General features: G+C 39.4%; 1 protein-coding gene and 1 long non-coding RNA gene across 10 annotated transcripts in view; one reads left to right on the forward strand and one right to left on the reverse strand.

Annotated features, from left to right (window-relative positions):
• The window catches only part of GNL3L (G protein nucleolar 3 like), a 66,395-nt gene that overhangs the window by 27,303 nt on the left and 16,244 nt on the right, over window positions 1–22,848 (reverse strand). For 2 of the 7 annotated variants that reach the window (XM_070291604.1, XM_070291605.1), the window contains 2 exons: window positions 965–1,086; window positions 670–875 (listed from right to left, as the gene is read on the reverse strand). The gene's annotated coding sequence lies outside the window, so the exon portion shown is untranslated. Of the gene's footprint in view, window positions 1–669; window positions 900–964; window positions 1,344–22,848 lie in introns of those variants that run through there. The other 5 variants (XM_070291603.1, XM_070291602.1, XM_070291601.1 and 2 more) reach the window with 5 other exon arrangements.
• On the forward strand, window positions 174–20,999 carry LOC138931006 (uncharacterized). Of its 3 annotated transcripts, none has more exons than XR_011446320.1 (5): window positions 174–887; window positions 1,857–1,953; window positions 14,234–14,369; window positions 18,761–18,806; window positions 19,506–20,999. It is a non-coding gene; the product is annotated as an uncharacterized lncRNA (long non-coding RNA). The 3 variants fall into 3 exon arrangements; XR_011446322.1 differs by having other exon boundaries at window positions 882–966; XR_011446321.1 differs by lacking the exon at window positions 14,234–14,369 and having other exon boundaries at window positions 187–887.

A 22,848-nucleotide genomic window follows, 5' to 3' on the forward strand; every position in this document is an offset into this window, starting at 1 on the left:
TTCTAGTGGTCGGGCGGGGGTGGGGGTAAATACATCAAAGCCTCTGTCATAAGGGAAAAGGTGAGCTGAAGTGGACCTGCCAGTAGAAATCTGCGCGGTTCAGCCTCGTGAGAAGGGAAGCTATACCTCTTTATAGGGGAGTGTCGATGTCGCCACACCTTTGGGGTGCCCACGCCCATCTACACTGGGAAAGTGCGGAATGGAACCTCACTACCCTAAAGGGGGAGGGCACTCCACGCTTCTCCACATAAGCGGGGTCTGTAACTCTCCATAAAGGGTGTTCAGGGGTCTACTGGAGAAGGGAATGGCAACCCACTCCAGTATTCTTGCCTGGAAAATTCCATGGACAGAGGAACCTGGCGGGCTATACAGTCCATGGGATTGCAAAGAGTCGGACACGACTGAGAGACTAACACACACACAGGGGTCTATGCCTATCTAGATAAGGTGGTCCATGCCCCTCTACTCGCAAGAATGAGTTTGGGCGTATGTCCACGTGCCGAGCAATCCCTGTCTCTCATCCAGGCCCTCTACCCTGAAAGTAACCTGACTCTTTACCTCTCTGTTCTGGGGCTGAGGAAGCCTTTGGTTTCACCTCAAACAGTTGATCCTTTCCGCGCGGCCGGCTAAGTGAGCTCTCATCACCAAAAAAAGAAATTAGTTTCTTACCTCCACTTCCGGCGGAGCTCTGAGAAAAGAAGACAGCACAACACTGTTGGCCCAGGGACTGCGCTCGCGCCGCTAATCTTCGACTTCCGGATCCCGGTCTCGCCCAGCCGGTTCAGTACTTTGAGCGTCCCCGGGGGTGGAGCTTCGGATTGACCGTTCGTGCCCGCCCGTCCCTTCCCCGCGGCCCCGCTGGCTCCGCCTCCCGGCTGCGCAGTAAGGTAAGGTTATAGCTGAGGGGGAGGTGGGGAAGAGGGAGGGGCAGCGGTTCATCGGCTGGTGTGGCCATGTGACCTACTTGTAAGCCAAGTTCTTGTCTGCGGGCCTCTGCCTGTGCCTAAATACGTGTGTTCTCGAATCTTAGTGACCAAGCTTTCTCCAGGGCCGCATCAGACAAGGGTCGGGGGTCGGTGTCTTTGTCTACAATGGAAGATGGCGACGGGCAGGGTGTGAGAAAATGGCTGCCTGGGTCACATGTTTTGCCGCGTATACCCACCTGAAATGACTAGCTACTCCCAGCAACCATCCCGGCATGCAGGGTACCAGACAAACCCTGAGGGACCCACTCGGAGCTCTTTCTGCATTAGCAAAGATCTACGGCCAGGCCCGGGAACCCGGACAACTGGAAGTCTCTCCCACCCATTTGCTTTCTTTTCCTCCTCCTCCCTCCTTCCCTCAGGTTCCAGAGCGGCATCTGCTGGAGGGAATGGATTTATCTTTGGAGTAGTGGCAAGTGAGGGTTTCTTAAGAAACCATCTCGGGGAACTCCTGACCTGGCTGGAGAATAAAGTCTCCCTGTAAAAAAAAATAATTATGTATGAAAATGTCTTTTTCCTGATAATTTAGTTCCAGTGACGGCTCTTCCTCTAGCCTAAACTTTGGGGTGAGGCCAAGCTTCTCTATCCCAAGGATAGGTTCCTGGACTCCCTCTGCCTATTCCTACCCCTTACATACACAGGACTCATTGCCACTACATCCATGGACGGCATCTAAACTCTTTTCCCTAGAGAAACACAACTCTGGAGCCCAAACCAGCCCTGGCCACTTTCACCTTCCCCTTTGCAGTCGCAAATTCTTTAAGACTTCACTCTTGTCGCTTCTTTGAACTTTCCCAGCTTGGTTAAAAACTCAGAGCACCTTGTTGCATTTATCTCAGTACGGTAATCATTGATGTTGCTGTATCTCCACAGGAGAGCAAATTCCCTGAGACTAGCGGCCTATATCTTTGAGCCCTCTGCAAGACCCAGCACAAGACAAGGCAGGCTTCAGCAAATATTTGTTAAATGGGTAAGTTTACAGGCCTACACCACAAATCAATGAGAAATGGACATTTTAGTAGATAGCACTGGAAAATTTCGCTTACCATAACAAGAAAGAGTAAACTGGATCCCTATTTATTTCCACATGAGATGGTAGAGAATATCTTTGTGACCTAGGACGGTGGAAGGACTTCTTAAACAAAGTCCTAAATGCACAAACCATGGGGAAAAACTGTATGAAGTCTTTGATAGGAATGAAAATTGGTACTACTACTTTAGAAAACAAGTAATCAGAAAAAAAGAAGTAATCCAAATAGTTGAAGATGGCCCTGGAACCCAGCAATTCTGTTAGAGATGTGCACATATATACATTAAGTCCTAGAGAAATTCTTACACATATACACAAGGAGGCATGTGCAAGAATATTCACTGAAAAATAAAAATTTTTTAAGCAGCAAAAAAAAGTATTCATTGCAGAACTGTTAGTAATAGAGAAAAAAACTGAACAATCTAAAAGTTCACCAAGAGGAGGATAAGTAAATAGTTGTACAGCCACACAACAGAGTACTATATACAGCAGTGAAAAAAATCAAAGCAAAGTTGGGTATACCAATACACATAAATCTCAAGAACATAATGCTGTGATAAAATGCAAGTTGTGAAAGGATGCATGAAGTCTGAGACCATTTATATGGATTTTTTAAGCTAGAAAACAATTCACTATATTATCTATTATATAGATACATAAACAATATTTTTAAAACAAAGGAATTAAACATCAAATGCAGAATGGTGATTATGTTGACTGAAAAATTTGTCACAACCTGAAAGTAAAGAGTGTTTTATTTGGTAAGGATGTTTAGTACTCCCAGCCCAGGCAGCAGCATCTCAGTAGCCCTGAGATTACCCCTGGGGAAGAAAACAAGGGAAAAACATGAGAGAGAAATTGACAGGGACTTAGCAACTGTTTCTCTAATATTTTATCTGAGTACTAGGTACGTGGGTGTGTGTTGTGTTATTCTTCATACTTCTTTGTATGCCTGAAGTAGTTCATATTTTTTAAGAAAGACTGTATCTGTAACAAAATTAATGATGTCTAAATGGTTCTCAAATTTGGCCAGCAGCAGAATCACTTGGGAAAGCTTATTAAAATACCAGTTGGTGGGCCCCACACCCAGAATTGTGTTTTAGTTAAGTCTGTAGTAGAGCCCAGGAATTTACATTTCTAACGAGTTCTCAATGATGATGATGATGATGAAGCTGCTGCTGCAAACCCAGGTACCACATTTTGAAAACTGACAGGGGAAATGAAGTTATCAATGAATTTAGTTTTCTTCATTGTGCTTTTCTGTGTTTTCCATGTATTCAATGAGTATATGTTACTTTAGGGAGAGGTTTTGTTGTTTTTTACATTATTTTTCATCTCTACTTCCCACTCTTATTTCCCTCATATAGACAACCATTTTAAAGTCTTTTATGCATATCTTTTTCTTTTTATGTGTTCTTGCAAAATGCATATTGTTTTACATGCATGTATTTCCCCCAAATTTTCATTTTTCCATTTTTCAAAATTCAGAACTGTTGAAAAAGTAGTGCAATAAAAGAGTATACTCTTAATATTTTGCCAGATTTGCTCTACTTTTCTTTATATGTGTATGTGTACATTTTCTTGCAGGCAGTATAACACCTCCTCACCCCTAAAAACTTCAGCACATATCTTGTAAAATAAGGACATTTTCCTACATAACTGCAGTACCATTATCACACCTAAGAAAACTTACTAATTCCATAATATCATAAATGATACCCTATATTCAGATTTTCCAGTTAAGCCCAAAATGTTCTTCAGTTCAGTTCAGTCGCTCAGTTGTGTCCAACTCTTTGTGACCCCATGGACTGCAGCATGCCAGGCCTCCCTGTCCATCACCAACTCTTGGAGCCTACTCAAACTCATGTCCATCACGTCACCATGCCATCCAACCATCTCATCCTCTGTCATACCCTTCTCCTCCCGCCTTCAATCTTTCCCAGCATCAGGGTCTTTTCAAATAAGTCGGTTCTTCACATCAGGTGGCCGAAGTATTGGAGTTTCAGCCTCAGCATCAGTCCTTCCAATGAACACCCAGGACTGATCTCCCCCCGGATGGACTGGTTGGATCTCCTTGCAGTCCAAGGGACTCTCAAGAGTCTTCTCCAACACCACAGTTCAAAAGCATCAATTCTTCAGCACTCATCATTCATAGTCCAACTCTCACATCCATACATGAGTAGACCTTTGTTGGTAAAGTAATGTCTCTGCTTTTTCATATGCTGTTTAGGATAGTCATAGCATTTCTTCTAAGGAGCAAGCATCTTTTAATTTCATGGCTGCAGTCACCATCTGCAGTGATTTTGAAGCTCCCAAAAATAAAGTCTCTCACTGTTTCCACTGTTTCCCCATCTATTTGCCATGAAGTGATGGGACCAGATGCCATGATCTTAGTTTTCTGAATGTTGAGTTTTAAGCCAACTTTTTCAATCTCCTCTTTCTCTTTCATCAAGAAGCTCTTTAGTTCTTCACTTTCTGCCATAAGGGTGGTGTCATTTGCATATCTGAGGTTATTGATATTTTTCCTGGCAATCTTGAGTCCAGCTTGTGCTTCATCTAACCTGGCATTTCCCATGATGAACTCTGCATATAAGTTAAATAAGCAAGGTGACGATATACAGCCTTGACATACTCCTTTCCAGATTTGGAACCAGTCTGTTGTTCCATGTCCAGTTCTAACTGTTGCTTCCTCATCTGCATACAGATTTCTTAGGAGGCAGGTCAGGTGGTCTGGAATTCCCATCTCTTTAAGAATTTTTCAGTTTGTTGTGGTCCACACAGTCAAAGGCTTTGGCATAGTCAATAAAGTCAAAGTAGATGTTTTTCTGGAACTCTATTGCTTTTTTGATCATCCAGTGGATGTTGGCAATTTGATCTCTGGTTCCTCTGCCTTTTCTAAATCCAGCTTGAACATCTGGAAGTTCTTGGTTCACGTACTGTTGAAGTCTGGCTTGGAGAATTTTGAGCATTGCTTTGCTAGTGTGTGAGATGAATGCAATTGTGCAGTAGTTTGAGCATTCTTTGGCATTGCCTTTCTTTGAGATTGGAATGAAAACTGACCTTTTTCAGTCCTGTGGCCACTGCTGAGTTTTCCAGATTCATGGCATATTGAGTGCAGCACTTTCACAGCATCATCTTTTAGGATTTGAAATAGCTTATCTGGAATTTCATCACCTCCACTAGCTTTGTTCGTAGTGATGCTTCCTAAGGCCCACTTGACTTTGCATTCCAGGATATCTGGCTCTAGGTGAGTGATCACACCATCTTAGTTATCTGGGACATGAAGATCTTTTTTGTATAGTTCGTCTGTGTATTCTTGCCACCTCTTTTTTTTAATAAATTTATTTTAATTGGAGGCTAATTACTTTACATTATTATAGTGGTTTTTGCCATACATTGACATGAATCAGCCATGGTGTACATGTGTTCCCTATCCTGAACCCCCCTCCCACCTCCCTCCCCACCCTATCCCTCAGGGTCATCCCAGTGCACCAGCCCTGAGCATTCTGTCTCATGCATCAAACCTGGATTGGCGATCTGTTTCACATATGATAATACACATGTTTCAATGCTGTTCTCTCAAATCATCTCACCCTCGCCTTCTCCCACAGAGTCCAGAAGTCTGTTCTTTACATCTGTGTCTCTTTTGCTGTCTCACATATAGGGTCATCGTTACCATCTCTCTAAATTCCATATATATGCATTAATATACTTTACTGCTGTTTTTCTTTCTGACTCACTTCACTCTGTATAATAGGCTCCAGTTTCATCCACCTCATTAGAACTGATTCAAATGCATTCTTTTTAGTAGCTGAGTAATATTCCATTGTGTATATGTACCACAGTTTTCTTACCCAGTCATCTGCCAATGGACATCTCTCCTTGCTATTCTTGGGAATTCTGTATTCAAATGGCTGTATCTTTCCTTTTGTCCTTTGCCTTTCACTTCTCTTCTTTTCTCAGCTATTTGTAAGGCCTCATCAGATAACCATTTTGCTTTTTTGCATTTGTTTTTCTTGGGAATGGTCTTGACCGCTGCCTCCTGTACAGTGTCCCAAACCTCTGTCCATAGTTCTTCAGGCACTCTATGAAAGTGAAAGTGGAGAGTGGAAAAGTTGGCTTAAAACTCAACACTCAGAAAACGAAGATCATGGCATCCAGTCCCATCACTCCATGGGAAATAGATGGGGAAACAGTGGAAACAGTGTCAGACTTTATTTTTGGGGGCTCCAAAATCACTGCAGATGGTGACTGCAGCCATGAAATTAAAAGACACTCCTTGGAGGAAAAGTTATGAGCAACCTAGATAGCATATTCAAAAGCATAGACATTACTTTGCCAACAAAGGTCCATCTAGTCAGGCTATGTTTTTTCCAGTAGTCATATATGGATGTGAGAGTTGGACTGTGAAGGAGGCTGAGTGCCAAAGAATTGATGCTTTTGAACTGTGGTGTTGGAGAAGACTCTTGAGAGTCCCTTGGACTGCAAGGAGATCCAACCAGTCCATTCTAAAGGAGATCAACCCCGGGATTTCTTTGGAAGGAATGATGCTAAAGCTGAAGCTCCAGTACTTTGCCCACCTCATGCGAAGAGTTGACTCATTGGAGAAGACTTTGATGCTGGGAGGGACTGGGGGCAGGAGGAGAAGGGGACGACTGAGGATGAGATGGCTGGATGGCATCACTGACTCGATGGACGTGAGTCTGAGTGAACTCCGGGAGTTGATGATGGACAGGGAGGCCTGGTGTGCTGCGATTCATGGGGTCGCAAAGAGTTGGACACGACTGAGTGACTGAACTGAACTGAACTGAATCCCTTGATTAGATCTATTTGTCCCTTCCACTGTATAATCATAAGTGATTTGATTTAGGTCATACATTAATGGTTTAGTGGTTTTCCCTACTTTCTTCAATTTAAGTCTGAATTTGGCAATAAGGAGTTCTTGATCTCAGCCAGTCAGCTTCTAGTCTTGTTTTTGCTGAATGTATAGAGCTTCTCCATCTCTGATTTTTTTGATCCCAGTATCTAATCACGGTTTGTGCATTACATTTGGTTATTGTAACACTTTTAACCTCTTTTATTCTAGAATAGTACCCTATATTTTGTGTGCATTTGATATTACATTGATAACTTTTCAAAAGTTCAGGCCAGTTTCTTATAGAGTGTCCCACAGAATATCTGGATTCACCTCTTTCCACATGATTAGATTCAGGTTAAATAATTTTAGCAATAACAGTACATAGAGGGTGTCATTTACTTCATATTGTATTTTCTCAGGAGCACAGAACATCAGGTTGTCCCACTGTGGAGAATGCTTTCTGTCTATGTATTTTTGTTTTATATAAATGGCATGTCATTCTGTTTCTTACTTTTTTCATTCAGCCTTCTGTTTTTAAAGTATCCATATTGCTGTATATACATCTAATGCAATTAGAAACTGTTCATGCTAACCACTGCTCATGCTAATACAATTGGAAACTGCTCATGCTTCCCTCATAGCTCAGTTGGTAAAGAATCTGCCTGTAATTCAGGAAATTCTGGTTCAATCCCTGGATCGGGAAGATCCCCTGGAGAAGGAAATGGCAACCCACTCCAATATTCTTGCTTGGAGAATCTCATGAACAGAGGAGCCTGGCTGACTAGAGTCCATGGGGTTGAAAGAGTTGGACATGATTTTGAAACTAAACCACCACCACCATGCTAACCACAATGTGCCTTCACCACATTTTTCTTGAATATTACCCCAGTGATGGACAGCAAGATTGCTTCCAGCTCCATGACATCACAAATAATACTGTGGTGCACATCCTTGTACATTGTCTCCTTATTGGCCTGTATAAGAATTTCTTTTTTTTTCTAATTTTTTTTTTTAATTTACAATACTGTATTGCTTTTGCCATACATCAACATAAATCCGTCATGGGTGTACATAAGTTCCCATTCCTGAACCCCCCTCCCACCTCCCTCCCCATTCTTTTGAAATATATACTCAGGAACAGAATGATTGCATCATAGTGTACACATACTTAGCTTAACTAAGAACACCAATACTACTAAATGGTTCTCTGGGATGGCTACACCAGTCCAGTTTTACCATCAGTGTACAAAGATTCCTGGACCCCTCCATCCTCGCTGACACTTGACATTTTCCAGCTTTCTAGTTTTTGCTGGTCTAATAGGTGTAAGTAGTATCTTGTTTTAGTTTACATTTCTCTGATTAATAACTAATTTGGGGGTGGCTACTGTTGAGCACCTTGTGGCCAGGGATTGAACCTGCACCCTCAGCAATGAAAGTAGAGAATCCTCACCACTATGGCCACAGGACTAGAAAAGGTCAGTTTTCATTCCAATTCCAAAGAAAGGCAATGCCAAAGAATGCTCAAACTACCGCACAATGGCACTCATCTCACATGCTAGTAAAGTAATGCTCAAAATTCTCCAAGCCAGGCTTCAGCAATACGGGAACCGTGAACTCCCTGATGTTCAAGCTGGTTTTAGAAAAGGCAGAGGAACCAGAGATAAAATTGCCAACATCCCCTGGATCATCGAAAAAGCAAGAGAGTTCCAGAAAAACATCTATTTCTGCTTTATTGACTATGCCAAAGCCTTTGACTGTGTGGATCACAATAAACTGGAAAATTCTGAAAGAGATGGGAATACCCGACCACCTAACCTGCCTCTTGAGAAATCTGTATGCAGGTCAGGAAGCAACAGTTAGAGCTGGACATGGAACAACAGACTGGTTCCAAATAGGAAAAGGAGTATGTCAAGGCTGTATATTGTCACCCTGCTTATTTAACTTAGATGCAGAGTACATCATGAGAAATGCTGGACTGGAAGAAACACAAGCTGGAATCTAGATTGCCGGGAGAAATATCAATAACCTCAGATATGCAGATGACACCACCCTTATGGCAGAAAGTGAAGAGGAGCTAAAAAGCCTCTTGAAAGAGGAGAGTGAAAGAGTTGGCTTAAAGCTCAACATTCAGAAAACAAAGATCATGGCATCTGGTCCCATCACTTCATGGGAAATAGATGTGGAAACAGTGTCAGACTTTATTTTGGGGGGCTCCCAAATCACTGCAGATGGTGACTGCAGCCATGAAATTAAAAGACGCTTACTCCTTGGAAGAAAAGTTATGACCAACCTAGATAGCATATTCAAAAGCAGAGACATTACTTTGCCGACTAAGGTCCATCTAGTCAAGGTTTTTCTAGTGGTCATGTATGGATGTGAGAGTTGGACTGTGAAGAAGGCAGAGCACCGAAGAAATGATGCTTTTGAACTGTGGTGTTGGAGAAGACTCTTGAGGGTCCCTTGGACTGCAAGGAGATCCAACCAGTCCATTCTAAAGGAGATCAACCCTGGGTTTTCTTTGGAAGGAATGATGCTAAAGCTGACGCTCCAGTACTTTGGCCACCTCATGCGAAGAGTTGACTCATTGGAAAAGACACTGATGCTGGGAGAGATTGGGGGCAGGAGGAGAAGGGGACAACCCAGGATGAGATGGCTGGATGGCATCATGGACTCGATGGACGTGAGTCTAAGTGAACTCCGGGAGATGGTGATGGACAGGGAGGCCTGGCGTGCTGCGATTCATGGGGTCACAAAGAGTCGGATACGACTGAGCAACTGAACTGAACTGATACCACTGGGGAATTCCCACTAATTAGCTTTTGAGCATCTCTTTAGATGTATGTTAAATACCTCTTCTGTAAATTGCCTGCTTGTATTGTTGGCCCATTTTTCTATTAGGGTTCCTTTCTTTCCCGTTGATCTTCTAGAGTTCCATATATAGTCTAGCTATTAGTCCTCTGTCAGTTTCAGGGGACTAATATTCTTCCCTTGTTTTAACTTTGCCCATAATAGCCATCTTTGAACAGAAACTGTTAAATTTACTGTAATCAAATTCATCACACTTTTGCTTATGATTTTCGGTTTGGGTGGGGGGTACTTAAAAAGTAGTTCCCTCCTCCTAAGTTACAAAGATATTCTCCTGTTTGTTTTTTTCTATTAACTTTATAGTTTTACCTTTCATGGTTTTAATCCATTTAGAATCCATCTCATATGTGGTGATAGGTAGGTATGCAATTTTATTTTTTCCACATAGCAACATTTCCCACCACCAAATACTAAGCAGTCCTTCCTTTTTCACTGATTTGCCATACCACCTTTTTCATATATTATGAAACACACAAATAGATTGTTTCTGTTCTTACACTAATGCCACCTTGTTTTTAATATTTTATAATGTGTCTTAAATCTGATAGGGCAAGTCCCTCCTCTTTAGTCTTCTTTTGGGTTGTCTTAACTATCCACATAAATTTTAAAAAGAGTTTATTGAGCTCTTCAAAAAATCAACTGTAATTTTTATTAGGATTGCACTAAATTTATAGGTTAATTTAGGGGAGTTGACACCATCAAAATATTTACTCATCCCATCCAAGAGTATGGAATGTTCTCATTTGTTCAGTTCATCTTTTAGCTGTGCTCTTTATTAAGAGTTTAAAGTTTTTTTCTTTAGAATTGTTATGTGTTTTACTAATTTAATTTCTAGTAGCTTTATCCCCTGGTTTTTGTTACTATTGTGAATATTTTAATTTCTTTTTGAATAGATAATGCACATGCATTTTGAAAGCAAACTTATATAAAAGTTATAAGTTGAGGATTGTCACTTAACTTTTCTCCATTCTACCCAGTTGCCACCATACACACTGCCCACAGTTACCAGTTTTTTTTAAATTCTTCCAGTGTTTCTTTATGCACTTACAAACAAGTATAAATGTATATCCTGTTCCATCTCCCTCTTTCTTACCCAAAAGTTAACATACTCTCTCTATATATATATAGTTATACATGTTGCTTTTTTCACTTGATACATCCTGCACGTCCTTACATATCAGAGCATTAGAAAGTTTCCAGTACATAGACACTCTATGGAAGTGCAAAGATAGAGTACTTCCTCAAACTATTACATTATGTGGATGTATAATAGTTCATTTAATGACTGCAGTACCCTACTTACAGATGTTCAGGGTATTTTCAGTCTTTTGGTATTACAAATGGTGCCATGATGAATAGACATTTCATATGTATGCAGATATACATCCATAGAATTAGCTGTAAGAATCACATTTGTAACTTTGCCAAAATTTCCCTCCATAGGTGTACCATTTTGCACTTACCATTCATATATGAGTTTATGTTTCACCACAACCTCACTCAGAAGTGTATATTATTAAAAATTTTCAAGTTTTTGAAAATGTGATAGGTTAGAAATGGTATCTCACTGTAGTTTTAATTTATATTTCTCTTATAATGAATGACATTGAGCATCTTTTTATATGTTTAAGGGTCATTTTTGTCTTTTTCTGTGAGTTGTCTGTTTATACGCTGTGTTTTTTTGTTGGATTATTCACCTTTCCTCGATTTCTACAAGCTTATTAAATTAGAGAGGTTAGACTTTTGTGAATGGTATCAGTTGTCAATGTTTTTTTTTCCCTGTTTGTTTTTCTTTTGATTTTTCCATTGTATTTTTTCCAAGCAAATTTTACTTTATTTTTATGTAAACAAATTTATCCATCTTTTCGTTTATGGATCCTAGATTTTGATTTGTACTTCTGAGATAGATTGGATTAATGGCTCCAATTTTTCATGTGTCTCCATACCCTTTGGTAGTGCCCTCCCATACTGACTGAGTTTGGCCATACAGTTTACTTCAGCCAACAGAATAGTAGTAAACTTGATATAAGCAGAGTCCTGAGAAAGCCCTTGCATATTCTGCTTCCTCTCTTGGACCCCCGACCACTGCTATGAGAACATACCCAGGCTAGTCTACTACAATGAGGGACATTTAGAAATGAGCCTGGGCCTCAGAGCCAAGGCATCCTATAGCAACCAACCTCTAGCCAAGCCACCAACTTAGTGCAAACACATGAACTAGCAGTGACATCAACAGAGCCTGGCCCAGAGCACAGAACCTCTCAGCTGACCATAGACTATATCCAAGTTTGGGTATCTAAATATTCATTTTGGTTTTTTACAGAGAATTATTGTGGCAATAGTCCTCTATCATTATTCTTCCTTTTCAGAGATATCCTGGTTATGCTTGTTTGTTATTTTTCCATTTGAACTCTGAATCAGCTTGTCTAGTTTCAGAGAAAGAAAAAATGGTATTTTTAGTTAGCTTATACTAAATTTAGAAATTAACTTTATATCTTTATAATTTTTAGTCTTCTAAAGAAAATGGGGTGCCTTTCTATTTGTCCCTGCCTGTTCTGTTTGTTCAGAGTGTTATAAATGTTTTCTCTTGAAGCTTTTAAACATTTCTTGATAAGTTTGTTTCTATGTAGACTGAATGTTTGTGTTTGCCCCCATCCTCCGAATTTATATGTTGAAACCTAAGGTGATACTGTTTGGAGGTAGGACCTTTAGCAGGTGATTAGATCATGAGATTGGAGCCATGAATGAGATTAGTGCCCTTATAAAAGAGACCCAAGAGAACTCCCTTGCCACTCTTGCCATGTGAGAGTGAGAAGAGGGCTGTCTATGTACCAGGAAGCAGCCCCTCACCAGACATAAAAATCTATGAGTGCCTTCATCTTGGGCTTCCCAGCCTCCAGAACTGTGAATAGTAAGTTTTGGTTGGCTTATAGTCTGAGTCTGTGGTGTTTTGTTATAGCAACCCCAACAGACCAAGACAATATTTTGTCTTTTTGTTGTTATGATAAATGGACTTCTCTTCTGAACATCGTCTAAACTGAATGATTTCTATAATTAATTTTATATCCTGCTGCCTTGCTGAGTTATCTTGTTTGTAATTGTTTTCTATGGATTCTCTTGGGTTTTCTATGGATTCTCTTGGGTTTTCTGACTATACAGTCTTATCTATAAGTAATGACAGCTTTACTTCCTCCATTCCAATTGTAATTTCTTTCTCTTTTCTACTCACAGTGCTTCTGCTACCTTAACTATAATGTTAATTTGTAGTGGAGAGAGTATACTTGTGATTTTAGGATGTAAACACTGCTAGTGTTTCCCCAGTTAAGTGAAGTGCTGGATTTGGGGAGATGTATATAAATACATATACACACATATACAAGTATAAATACATATATATAATTATATTAAGGGAGAAACCATATATTCCTCTTCTGCTGAATTCTTTTAATAAAGAATGGGTATTGAATTGTGTCACATGGTTCTCTGGGATCTCTGAAAATGATATGATTTTTCTCCTTAGATTCACAACGTTAGATTGTATTAATGATTTGAATGATATTGAATGATTTTTGGAATAAACTCCACATAATTGTGGATTCTGCTTGCTAATATTTTATTTAGGATTTTGTATTAATATACATAAGTAAAAATTGCTCTTTATCATTTTCTTTTTCTTGTGGAATCTTTGTTAGATCTTGGTATCAATATGATACTCACTTCATAAAAGGAATTTGAAAGTGTTCCACTTTTGTCTAGGCTCAGAAAAATAAGAACAGCATCGAATCATCTGCCTTTCAGGGTTAGTAGACTTCCCCGTGAAATCATAATGGCCCAGTGCTTTTGGAGGAAAGTAGCTTTTCATAACATTTTCTGTTTCTTCCATGGAAATTGGTCTATATGAACTTTGCTTTTTTAGAGTTTTGGTAAATTATGTTTTCCTAGGATGTTTTCCATTCCTTCAAGGTCTTTAAAATGATTTGAATAGAGTTGTATGAGTAATCCTTTAAAAAATGTGTAAAATGTCCTCGTACTGTGGTTATGTCCAACTTTTCATTTCTTGGTTTGTATTTGTGCTTTCTTCTTTTCTTGATTATTATTTTTTTCTTGATTATTATTATATATTTCTTTTTTACAGAATTAGTTCATCTGTTTATGTATTACTTCTACTGTTGTCGTTCAGTTGCTAAGTCATGTCCAGCTCTTTGCAACCCCATAGACTACAGCACACCAGACTTCCCTGTCTTTCACTATGTCCCAGAGTTTGCTCAAATTCATGTCTATTGAGTCAGTAATGCTATCTAATCATCTCATCCTGTGCTGCCCTCTTCTCCTTTTGCCTTCATTCTTTCCCAGCGTCAGGGTCTTTTCCAATGAGTCAGTTCTTTACATCAGGTGGCCAAAGTATTGGAGTTTCAGCTTCAGCATCTATCCTTCCAATGAATATTCAGGATTGATTTCCTTTAGGATTGACTGGTTTGTTCTTCTTGCTGTCCACAGAACTCTCAAGAGTCTTCTCCAGCACCAAAATTCATAAGCATCAATTCTTCAGCATTCAGTGGTCAAACTCTCACATCCATACATGACTACATGACTACTGGAAAAACCATAGCTTTGACTATATGGACCTTTGTCGGTAAAGTGATGTCTTTGCTTTATATATTTATTTATTTATTTATTTATTTATTTGGCTGCACCAGGTCTTACTTGTGTCACATAGGGTCTTTACTTATGGTATGTGGGATCTAGTTCCCTGACCAGGGATCAAACCCAGCACTGGGAGCTTGGAGTCTTAGCCATGGGACCAACAGGGAAGTCCCAAAGTCTTTGCTTTTTAATATGCCATCTAGGTTTCTCATAGCTTTCCTTCAAGAAACAAGTGTCTTTTAATGTCATGGCTATAATCACTGTCCGCAGTGATTTTGGAGCCCAAGAAAATAAAATCTGTCACTGCTTCTGCTTTTTCTCCTTCTATTTGCCATGAAGTGATGGGACCAGATGCCAACACAGATTTTTGAGTGTTGAGTTTTAATCCAGCTTTTTCCATTCTCCTCTTCCAACCTAATCAAGAGGCTCTTTAGTTCCTCTTCACTCTCTGCCATTAGAGTAGTATCATCTGAATATCTGAGGTTGTTGAAATTTTTCCCAGCAATCTTGCAGCTTGTGATTCATCCAGCCCAGTATTTCACATTATGTATTCTGCACAGAAGTTAAATAAATAGCATGAGAATATACAGCCTGGTCATATTCCTTTCCCAATATTGAACCAGTCCATTGTTTTACATAAGGTTCTAAGTATTGCTTCTTGACCCATGTACAGGTTTCTCAGGGGACAGGTAAGGTGGTCTGGTACTCCCGTCTCTTTAAGAATTTTCCACAGTTGGTTGGATGACTCTTGTGTTGTTGGAAAAGGGTGTTTGCTATGACCAGCGTGTTTTCTTGACAAAACTCCGTTAGCCTTTGCCCTGCTTTATTTTGTACTCCAAGGCCAAACTTGCCTGTTACTCTAGGTGTCTCTTGACTTCCTCCTTTTGCATTCCAATCCCCTGTGATGAAAAGGGTATCTTTTTTGGTATTAGTTGTAGGTGCTGTAGGGCTTCATAAAAGTGGTCAACTTCAGCCTTTTTGGCTTTAGTGGTTGGGGCATAGGCTTGGATTACTGTGATGCTTAATGGTTTACCTTGGAAACAAACCAAGATCATTCTGTCATTTTTGAGATTGCACCCAAGTACTGCATTTTGGACTCCTGTTGACTATGACAGCTACTCCATTTCTTCTAAGGGATTCTTACCCATAGTAGTAGATATAATGGTCATCTGAATTAAATTCACCTGCTCCCATCCACTTTAGTTCACTGATTCCTAAGATGTCAGTGTTCACTTTTGCCATCTTTGTCTTTGTCTGACCACTTCCAATTTACCTTGATTCATGGACCTAACATTCCAGGTTCCTATTCAGTATTGTTCTTTACAGCATCAGACTTTACTTTCACCACCAGACACATCCACAACTGAGTGCCACTTCATTCTTTCTGGAGCTATTATTAATTGCCCTCTGTTCATCCTCAGTAGCATATTGGACACCAGCCAAGCTGGGGAGCTCATCTTCCGGTGTCATATCTTTTTGCCTTTTCATACTGTTCATGGGATTGTAGTGGCAGGAATACTAGAGTGGTTTGCCATTCCCTCCTCCAGTGGACCACATTTTGTCATAACTCTCCACTATGACTCATCTGTCTTGGGTGGCCATGCACAGCAGGGCTCGTAGCTTCATTGTGTTAATGCAAGCCCCTTTGCCACAACAAGGCAGTGATCCATGAAGGAGAGTTCTACTGTTATCTGTTTTCCAACTCCTTTATTTGAACTTCTTTTTGTTAATTCTTTCCTTCTGTCCCCCTTAAATTTATTTTCTTTCTCTTTCACTGACTTTCTGAGTTGAGTGCCTATTCATTTAATTTTTTCCCTGTTTTCAATACAAATATTTTGAGGCAGTGTACTTTTCTGTGACTGCTACTTTATCTGTATCCATAGATTCTGATATGTAATGTTTTAATTATCATTATTGTCCAGAAATTCAGCACTTTTGGTTTGAGTTTGTCCTTTGACTCAAGAATTGTTTGACAGAGAAGTTTTATATATTTAGATGGAAGATTTTACATTGATTTCTTATTTTATCCAGTTGTGACCAAGAATTTTGTCAGTATTAGTTCTACCTTTTGGAATTTACTGAGATTTTCTTCTTGGCCTAATATTGATTTTGTTTACGTTTTCTATATTCTTACTGGGCTTTTGCTGATGTTATTTTATTTCATTGATCTGTCCTAGAATGGAAAAGGTGAGTTAAATTTCTCCTATTTTTAGAGTGTTTCAATCTATTATCTATTTCTCCTTGTCTCTCTTAACATTTCAGCTTTGTGAAAGTTGCTGTGTTATTTGATACAAAAATAGTCATAACTTTATATTTTCATTGTTGTCTCAATTAATGTTTTTGTAATAAGATTTTTATTTTAGAATAATGTTAGTTTTATAGAACCCTTCATCTAGTTGCCCCTCGTGTTAATATCTTATATGACTACATTTGTCAAAACTAAGAAATTGGCATTTGTATACTGCTATTAACTAAACTCCTGACTTTATTCAGATTTCATCAGTTTGTCCACTCATGTCCTTTTTCTGTTCCAAGGTCCAAACCAAAATCCCACATTGCATTTAGTCATCATATCTCCTCCAAACTGTGGATAGTTCCTCAGTCTTTTCATGACCTTGACAGTCAATTAATGCCTTTCATTTTGAGTTTCTAACTTGTCTGATAATTAATATTGTAACCTCTGCTTTCTTTATTTGCATTTGACTGGTATACCTTTGCCCTTCTTGTATTTTTAACCTTTCTGAATCAATTTGTTCTAGTTGACTCTCCTGAATATAGTAGTTGGATTTTGCACAGTGATCCAACAGAAAAATGTTTTTCTTTAAATATGTAAGCTAAGATCATTTATTTTTATTGATACAAAAGATGTTTGATTTTAATATTGTCACACTATTTTCTTTTTTAGCTATATTTTTGTATATTAAAAGCATGTTCTAGGCAGTCACAGGTTTACTTCTGTTCATTATAGACTAATTTGTGCTTTCTAGGATTTTATATAAATGGAATCATGATCTATGTACTCTTTATTGTCTGGCTCCTTTTACTCAGTGTAATTATTTTTAATTCATCTATATTATTTCTTTATAAATAGTGAATTCCTTGTTATTATTGAGTAGTGTTCTATCATATGGACATAGCACAATTATTTTATCCATTCATCTGAATGGACATTTAGGTTATTTTTTGTTTGACAAGCTTTTTGCAAATATTACAAATTTTAAAAAAGCATATTGCTTATGTAGTCTGTTTTGATTTTTTTTTCAGTTGTTCTGACATTTAGAGAAGTTTATATTTTGGTCTCATGATTGTTGTTGTTCAGTCACTAAGTCATGGCCCACTCTTTGTGACCCCATGGACTGCAACACACCAAGCTTCCCTGTCCTTCACTATCTCCCAGAGTTTGCTCCAAGTCACATCCATTGAGTTGGTGATGCTGTCCAACCATTTCATCCTCTGTCACCCCCTTCTCCTCCTGCCCTCAATCTTTCCCAGCATCAGGCTCTCTTCCAATGAGTCATTTCTTTGCATCTGGTGGCCGAAGTATTAGAGCTTCAGTTTCAGCATCAGTCCTTCCAGTGAGTATTCAGGGATTTTAGAGTATTTAGGATTGAGTGGTTTGATTTCCTTGCAGTCCAAGGGACTCTTAAGAGTCTTCTCCAGCATCAGAGTTTGAAAGCATCAATTCTTCAGCACTCAGCCCTCTTGATGGTCCAACTCTCACATCCATACATGACTACTGGAAAGACTGACTATATGCACCTTTGTCGGCAAAGTCATGTTTCTGTTTTTTTAATATGCTGTCTAGGTTTGTCATAGCTTTTCTTCCAAGGAGCACGTATCTTCATTTCATGGCTGCAGTCACCGTCCACCATGATTAATTTTAGTCTAGTGATTAATTTTAGGTATATTTTGTTACTTTCTTCTAATTGTCTATTGCTAGTGTAAAGAAATGTTATTGAGTTTTATAAGTTGATTTATTCTAAATAGCAAGACCTTTAAAAAGTGACTTATTTTAATTTTTGGCTAAGTTGCTGTGTGCAGACTTTTTGTAGTTGTGGCAAGTGGGGGCTACTCTGTAGTTGTAGGGTTCAGTCTTCTCAATGCAGTGGCTTCTCTTGTGGGGCACCAGCTCTAGAGCACAGGCTTAGCAGCTATAGTGCATGGGCTTAGTTGCCCCATGGCATGTGGAATCTTCCCGCATCAGGGATCAAACCCATGTCCCCTGCATTGGCAGGCAGTTTCTTAACCACTGGACCACCAGGGAAGTCCTGTAAGTTGATTTTGCTGAACTATTCTTAATTCTAATAGTATGTCAGTTAAATCTGTTTGTTTTATCTCTTCTTATCCTTACAATTCTCATTTCTTTTTCTCCCTTAATAGTATTAAGCAAGACTTCCAGTTCTATGTTAAACAGTACTTGGTGAAAGTAAGTATCTAGTATTATTCTTAATCTTCAAGGTAATGCATCTTAAGTTTCTCCATTTACATCATTTACGTATTTACATATTTTGTAATATGATGTAGGGTTTTGATATGTAACCTTCACAAGTTAAGAAATTTACATCCTATTTGTATTCTTTTAAAGAGTTTTCACCATAAGTAGGCATGTAACATACTTTTTCTATGTTAATTGAGATAATCATATGATTATTCTCCTTTAGTCTATTCACATGGTAAATTACATTGATAGATTTTCTGAGGTTGAATGCATTCTCCTTGGATTCTTAAAATAAACCCCACTTGAATTGTGATGTATTTTTAAACATACTGTTTAATTAGATAAGCTAATATTTTGTTTAAGACTTGGACATCTATATTCCTAAGTGAAATGAGTCTATGGAGTTTTTTTTATTGTCTTTATCTGGTTTTAAAATCAAGATTTCAAGATTTTACTAGACAAATAAAATGAGTTAGGCAGCTTTCTCTCCTTTTCTATTTTCTTGAATAACTTGTGTAAGAAGAGAAATAACTCTTGGGAATCCAGCACATTATACCTGTAAATCCATCTGGGGCCAGGTTTGGAGGAAAGGGAGATCCTTACCTACCCTTTCAATTTCACTAATGCCTAGTGACCTTTTCAAGTTCTCTACCTTCTATGCCATTTTTATCATTTTACATTTTCTAGGAAAAAACTTTACCGAGATCTTTCCAGTTATTTGTCTAGTACCTGGTGGTGCCTTCACAGAGAGAGGGGCACAAGAGGAGAAGCATGTCTGTCTTTTGGGAGCAGAGGAAGTTTGACTACCTCTGCATTTTCAGCAGAGCAATAGCTATATGTGATTCTCTGTTGCTTTGGATATTTGTGATTATGTAATGAATATGTACACTTCTATAAAGGTGTGTTTTTATACATGATTCTCTGGTTTGTTTCTGTTTATATTAAAATGTCAGGCTGAAAATGAATAATTTTTCAAAATTTTTCTGGGTAGTTATTTTTCTGTCTCTGTTTGCATGGGTCCATGAGCTGTGATGGCAGTATTTCCAATGGGTCTCTAATATCCCTGTGTACATCTGCATCTCTGCCAGCTGGTAATTCATTCTGTGTGTTTTTCCATGTGTTTGAGTATCTGCAACTGTGAGGGTTCGTCATTCTATGTGTATCTTTATGTCTCTGCACATGCCTGCGGGTGGGGGATTATGTATGCATCTCTGTATTTTACTGTAGAAATATATGCATGCAGTGCACATGCTACGTGGCAAGTTCAGACTCTCCAAGTCTGGAAGAAACATTACAACAGGAAATGCTCTGGATTCCAGCTTCCGGATGGAATTTCACTCAGAAAAATACCCCTTCCTGGTCCTCCCAATAACTGCAGCATTCTTTGTCTTTCTTGAAGAGACTGAGTTGAGGAGGTTTATGCTAACCTTGACCTCAGAGGCAGTGTCTTTCAGGAGGATCTGGCAGAGCCATGAAATTCCACACCCTGCCACTCGCCTCTTGCCAGGCCTACTTCTTCCTCCTAAACCCTTTTATAGCTCCACGTTATCTACCAGACCAATTCTGATCTAAATTTTCCAGAGAGGCCAGAAGAAGACACATGGAAATGAGGAGAAAGAAACAGAATGAGGTTTTTTAAACAAATACATAAATGAAAATAGATGTGGGAACAAGAGGTAGAGAAATGAGAACAGGAGGCTAAGAGACAGAGACCAAGAAATAGGGCCTGAATGGTAGCAACAGATACTAATAAATGATGATAAAGAAACAAGATTGGGGACAGAGAGATGTATAGACAGATGGAATGGGCAGGTTAGAAAAAGAGGTACTGACAGAAATGAGACTGGAATGTATGGAGAGAGAGAGAGGGGCAGAGACAGAGAGAATGGGGTTAGAAAGGCAGTTACATAAAACATGAGGACAGAAAGAGATGATAACAGCCAGGTAGTGACTGGGAGAGTGACTGAGATTAGATAAAGAGAAAAATGGAGATGGTATTGAGGAAGAGGAGGAAGAAGTTGATGAAAGTAAAGTTGATTTACAGTGTTTCAGGTATACAACAAAGTGATTCAGTTATGTGTACATATATGTGTGGTTTTTTTTCAGACTCTTTTCCATTATAGGTTATTACAAGATATTGAATATACAGTATTATAAAGCAAAATAAAGTAAAAATAAAAATTTTAAAAAAGATATTGAATATAGTTCCCTATGCTATACCATAGGTCCTTGTCATTTAATTTTAGGAGCTAATATTTTTTAGCCCTTGTTGTCTGAGGCATAGTTCTACAAACTTTACATGTGTTAGCTCATTTAATGCTCTTGGTAACACTGAAGTAGGTACTGCTGTTTTACAGGTGAGGACACAACTAGGATTGGACTCCAAACAATCTAACACCAGTGACCATGCTCTCATCTTTGTCAGTGACAGATAGAGACAGACAGGGAACTGGAGACAAGATAGCATACAGATAAAACACACATAGGAACAGAAAGATGGAGGCAAGAGACAGGCACATGAGAGCCACCCAACAAGAGAGATGGTAACAGAGGTAGAAAAGGGGTGATAGCTGAGAGTATCAAAGAGGGAAAAAAGGATAAGAAGACCAACAGAGAGGTATGTGTGTGAGACAGAAACAGAGAATGTAAATGTTCGCTCTAGGGGGAGTTGCGGGGGCAGGGGTGAAGACAGAGATTGGAACAGAAAGGTGAGAATAGAAATAGAGAAAGATAGGTGGGGAACAGAGACAGATGGATGCAGCAATACAAATAGAAAGATGATGACTGGGAGACAGCCAGAGGTAAGATAAATAGGTAGAGTGTGATTGAGACAGGGGCAGACAGAAAAGAGGCCAAGGAGCCAAAGGAAATTTGAAAAAAAAAAAAACAGAAAAGACTGAAATCTTGGAACACAAATTCAGAAACACATGAGGAAGGGTAATGTGGTATTATGTATGTGAGGATGGAGACAGACCAAGAGGAGAGCCATAAGTTAAATGAGAATAAACTGGAGACAATTCAACCCCCAACAGAGGCAACAGAGAAAGTGAGAGCAGGAGCAAGAAGGGGAGAGATGGAGAGAGAATAGGAGAGACAGGAAAGAGAAACCACTAGAGAGATGTAAATGGAAAGGCAAGCAAGCAGCATAAGACAGATGGGAGACCTCTGAGAAGTGGTGACAGTGATGGTGAACTGGGGTGACAGTAAAAAATAAAAGAGAAATAGAGATACAAGATGAAGTAATTTTGATTCAACAACCATTCACAAGTCTCAGATATATCAGGGCTGGCACTGGACTGTGTGGTACCCAACAGGCTGTGAACTCACGAAGTCAGGGCCTGGGCCTTTGTTATGCAATAATGTATCCTCCACCCACAATATACTCCCAATTACGTGCTTATTAAACATTAGGTACTGGGGACTGTGCATGCATTATATGGATTATGTTATCGAATCTTCACAACTCTGATGTGGTAGATAGTATTATCATCCCCAGTTTACAGATGGGGAATCTGAGACTTTGATGAGTAACTTACCCAGGATCACACAGAGGAGCTAGGACCAATTGGTCCCCTATGTGGACCAATGGTGAGAGTATGTCATGAACAAAGGACTAGAATGAACCCTGTTCTATCTGTGCACCCAAGGTGCAAAAAATCAAATCCCAGTCTGCCTGACTCCAAGGCCTGCATGTTTGACCACCATGCCACACTACTCCAGTGTGGACTCGCTCACAGACTAATGGAAGACTGCTGAGCCAAGGTAAGTGTATCCAGACTCCTTACCCTCTGGAGTTCCCTCTATCAAAAAGGATGACCTGGCTACTTCAGAGAGACTGAGAAAAGTCCTGTGAATCATAGGAATAAAGCCCTGTGGGAGAACAGCAGCCAGGGAAAAGCAGAGAATGCTTCCTGGAGGAGAATGCCTCAGAGAGGCCAAAGAGAGGTTTACATAGTGGTCAATGAAGCTTCAGGGTCCCTTATTTGCACAGGTCTTTTCCAAGGCCCTGCTTAACAATCAGGGAAAAATC

This window comes from Ovis canadensis, chromosome X (genome assembly GCF_042477335.2).
Source record: "Ovis canadensis isolate MfBH-ARS-UI-01 breed Bighorn chromosome X, ARS-UI_OviCan_v2, whole genome shotgun sequence".
Taxonomy (NCBI): domain Eukaryota; kingdom Metazoa; phylum Chordata; class Mammalia; order Artiodactyla; family Bovidae; genus Ovis; species Ovis canadensis.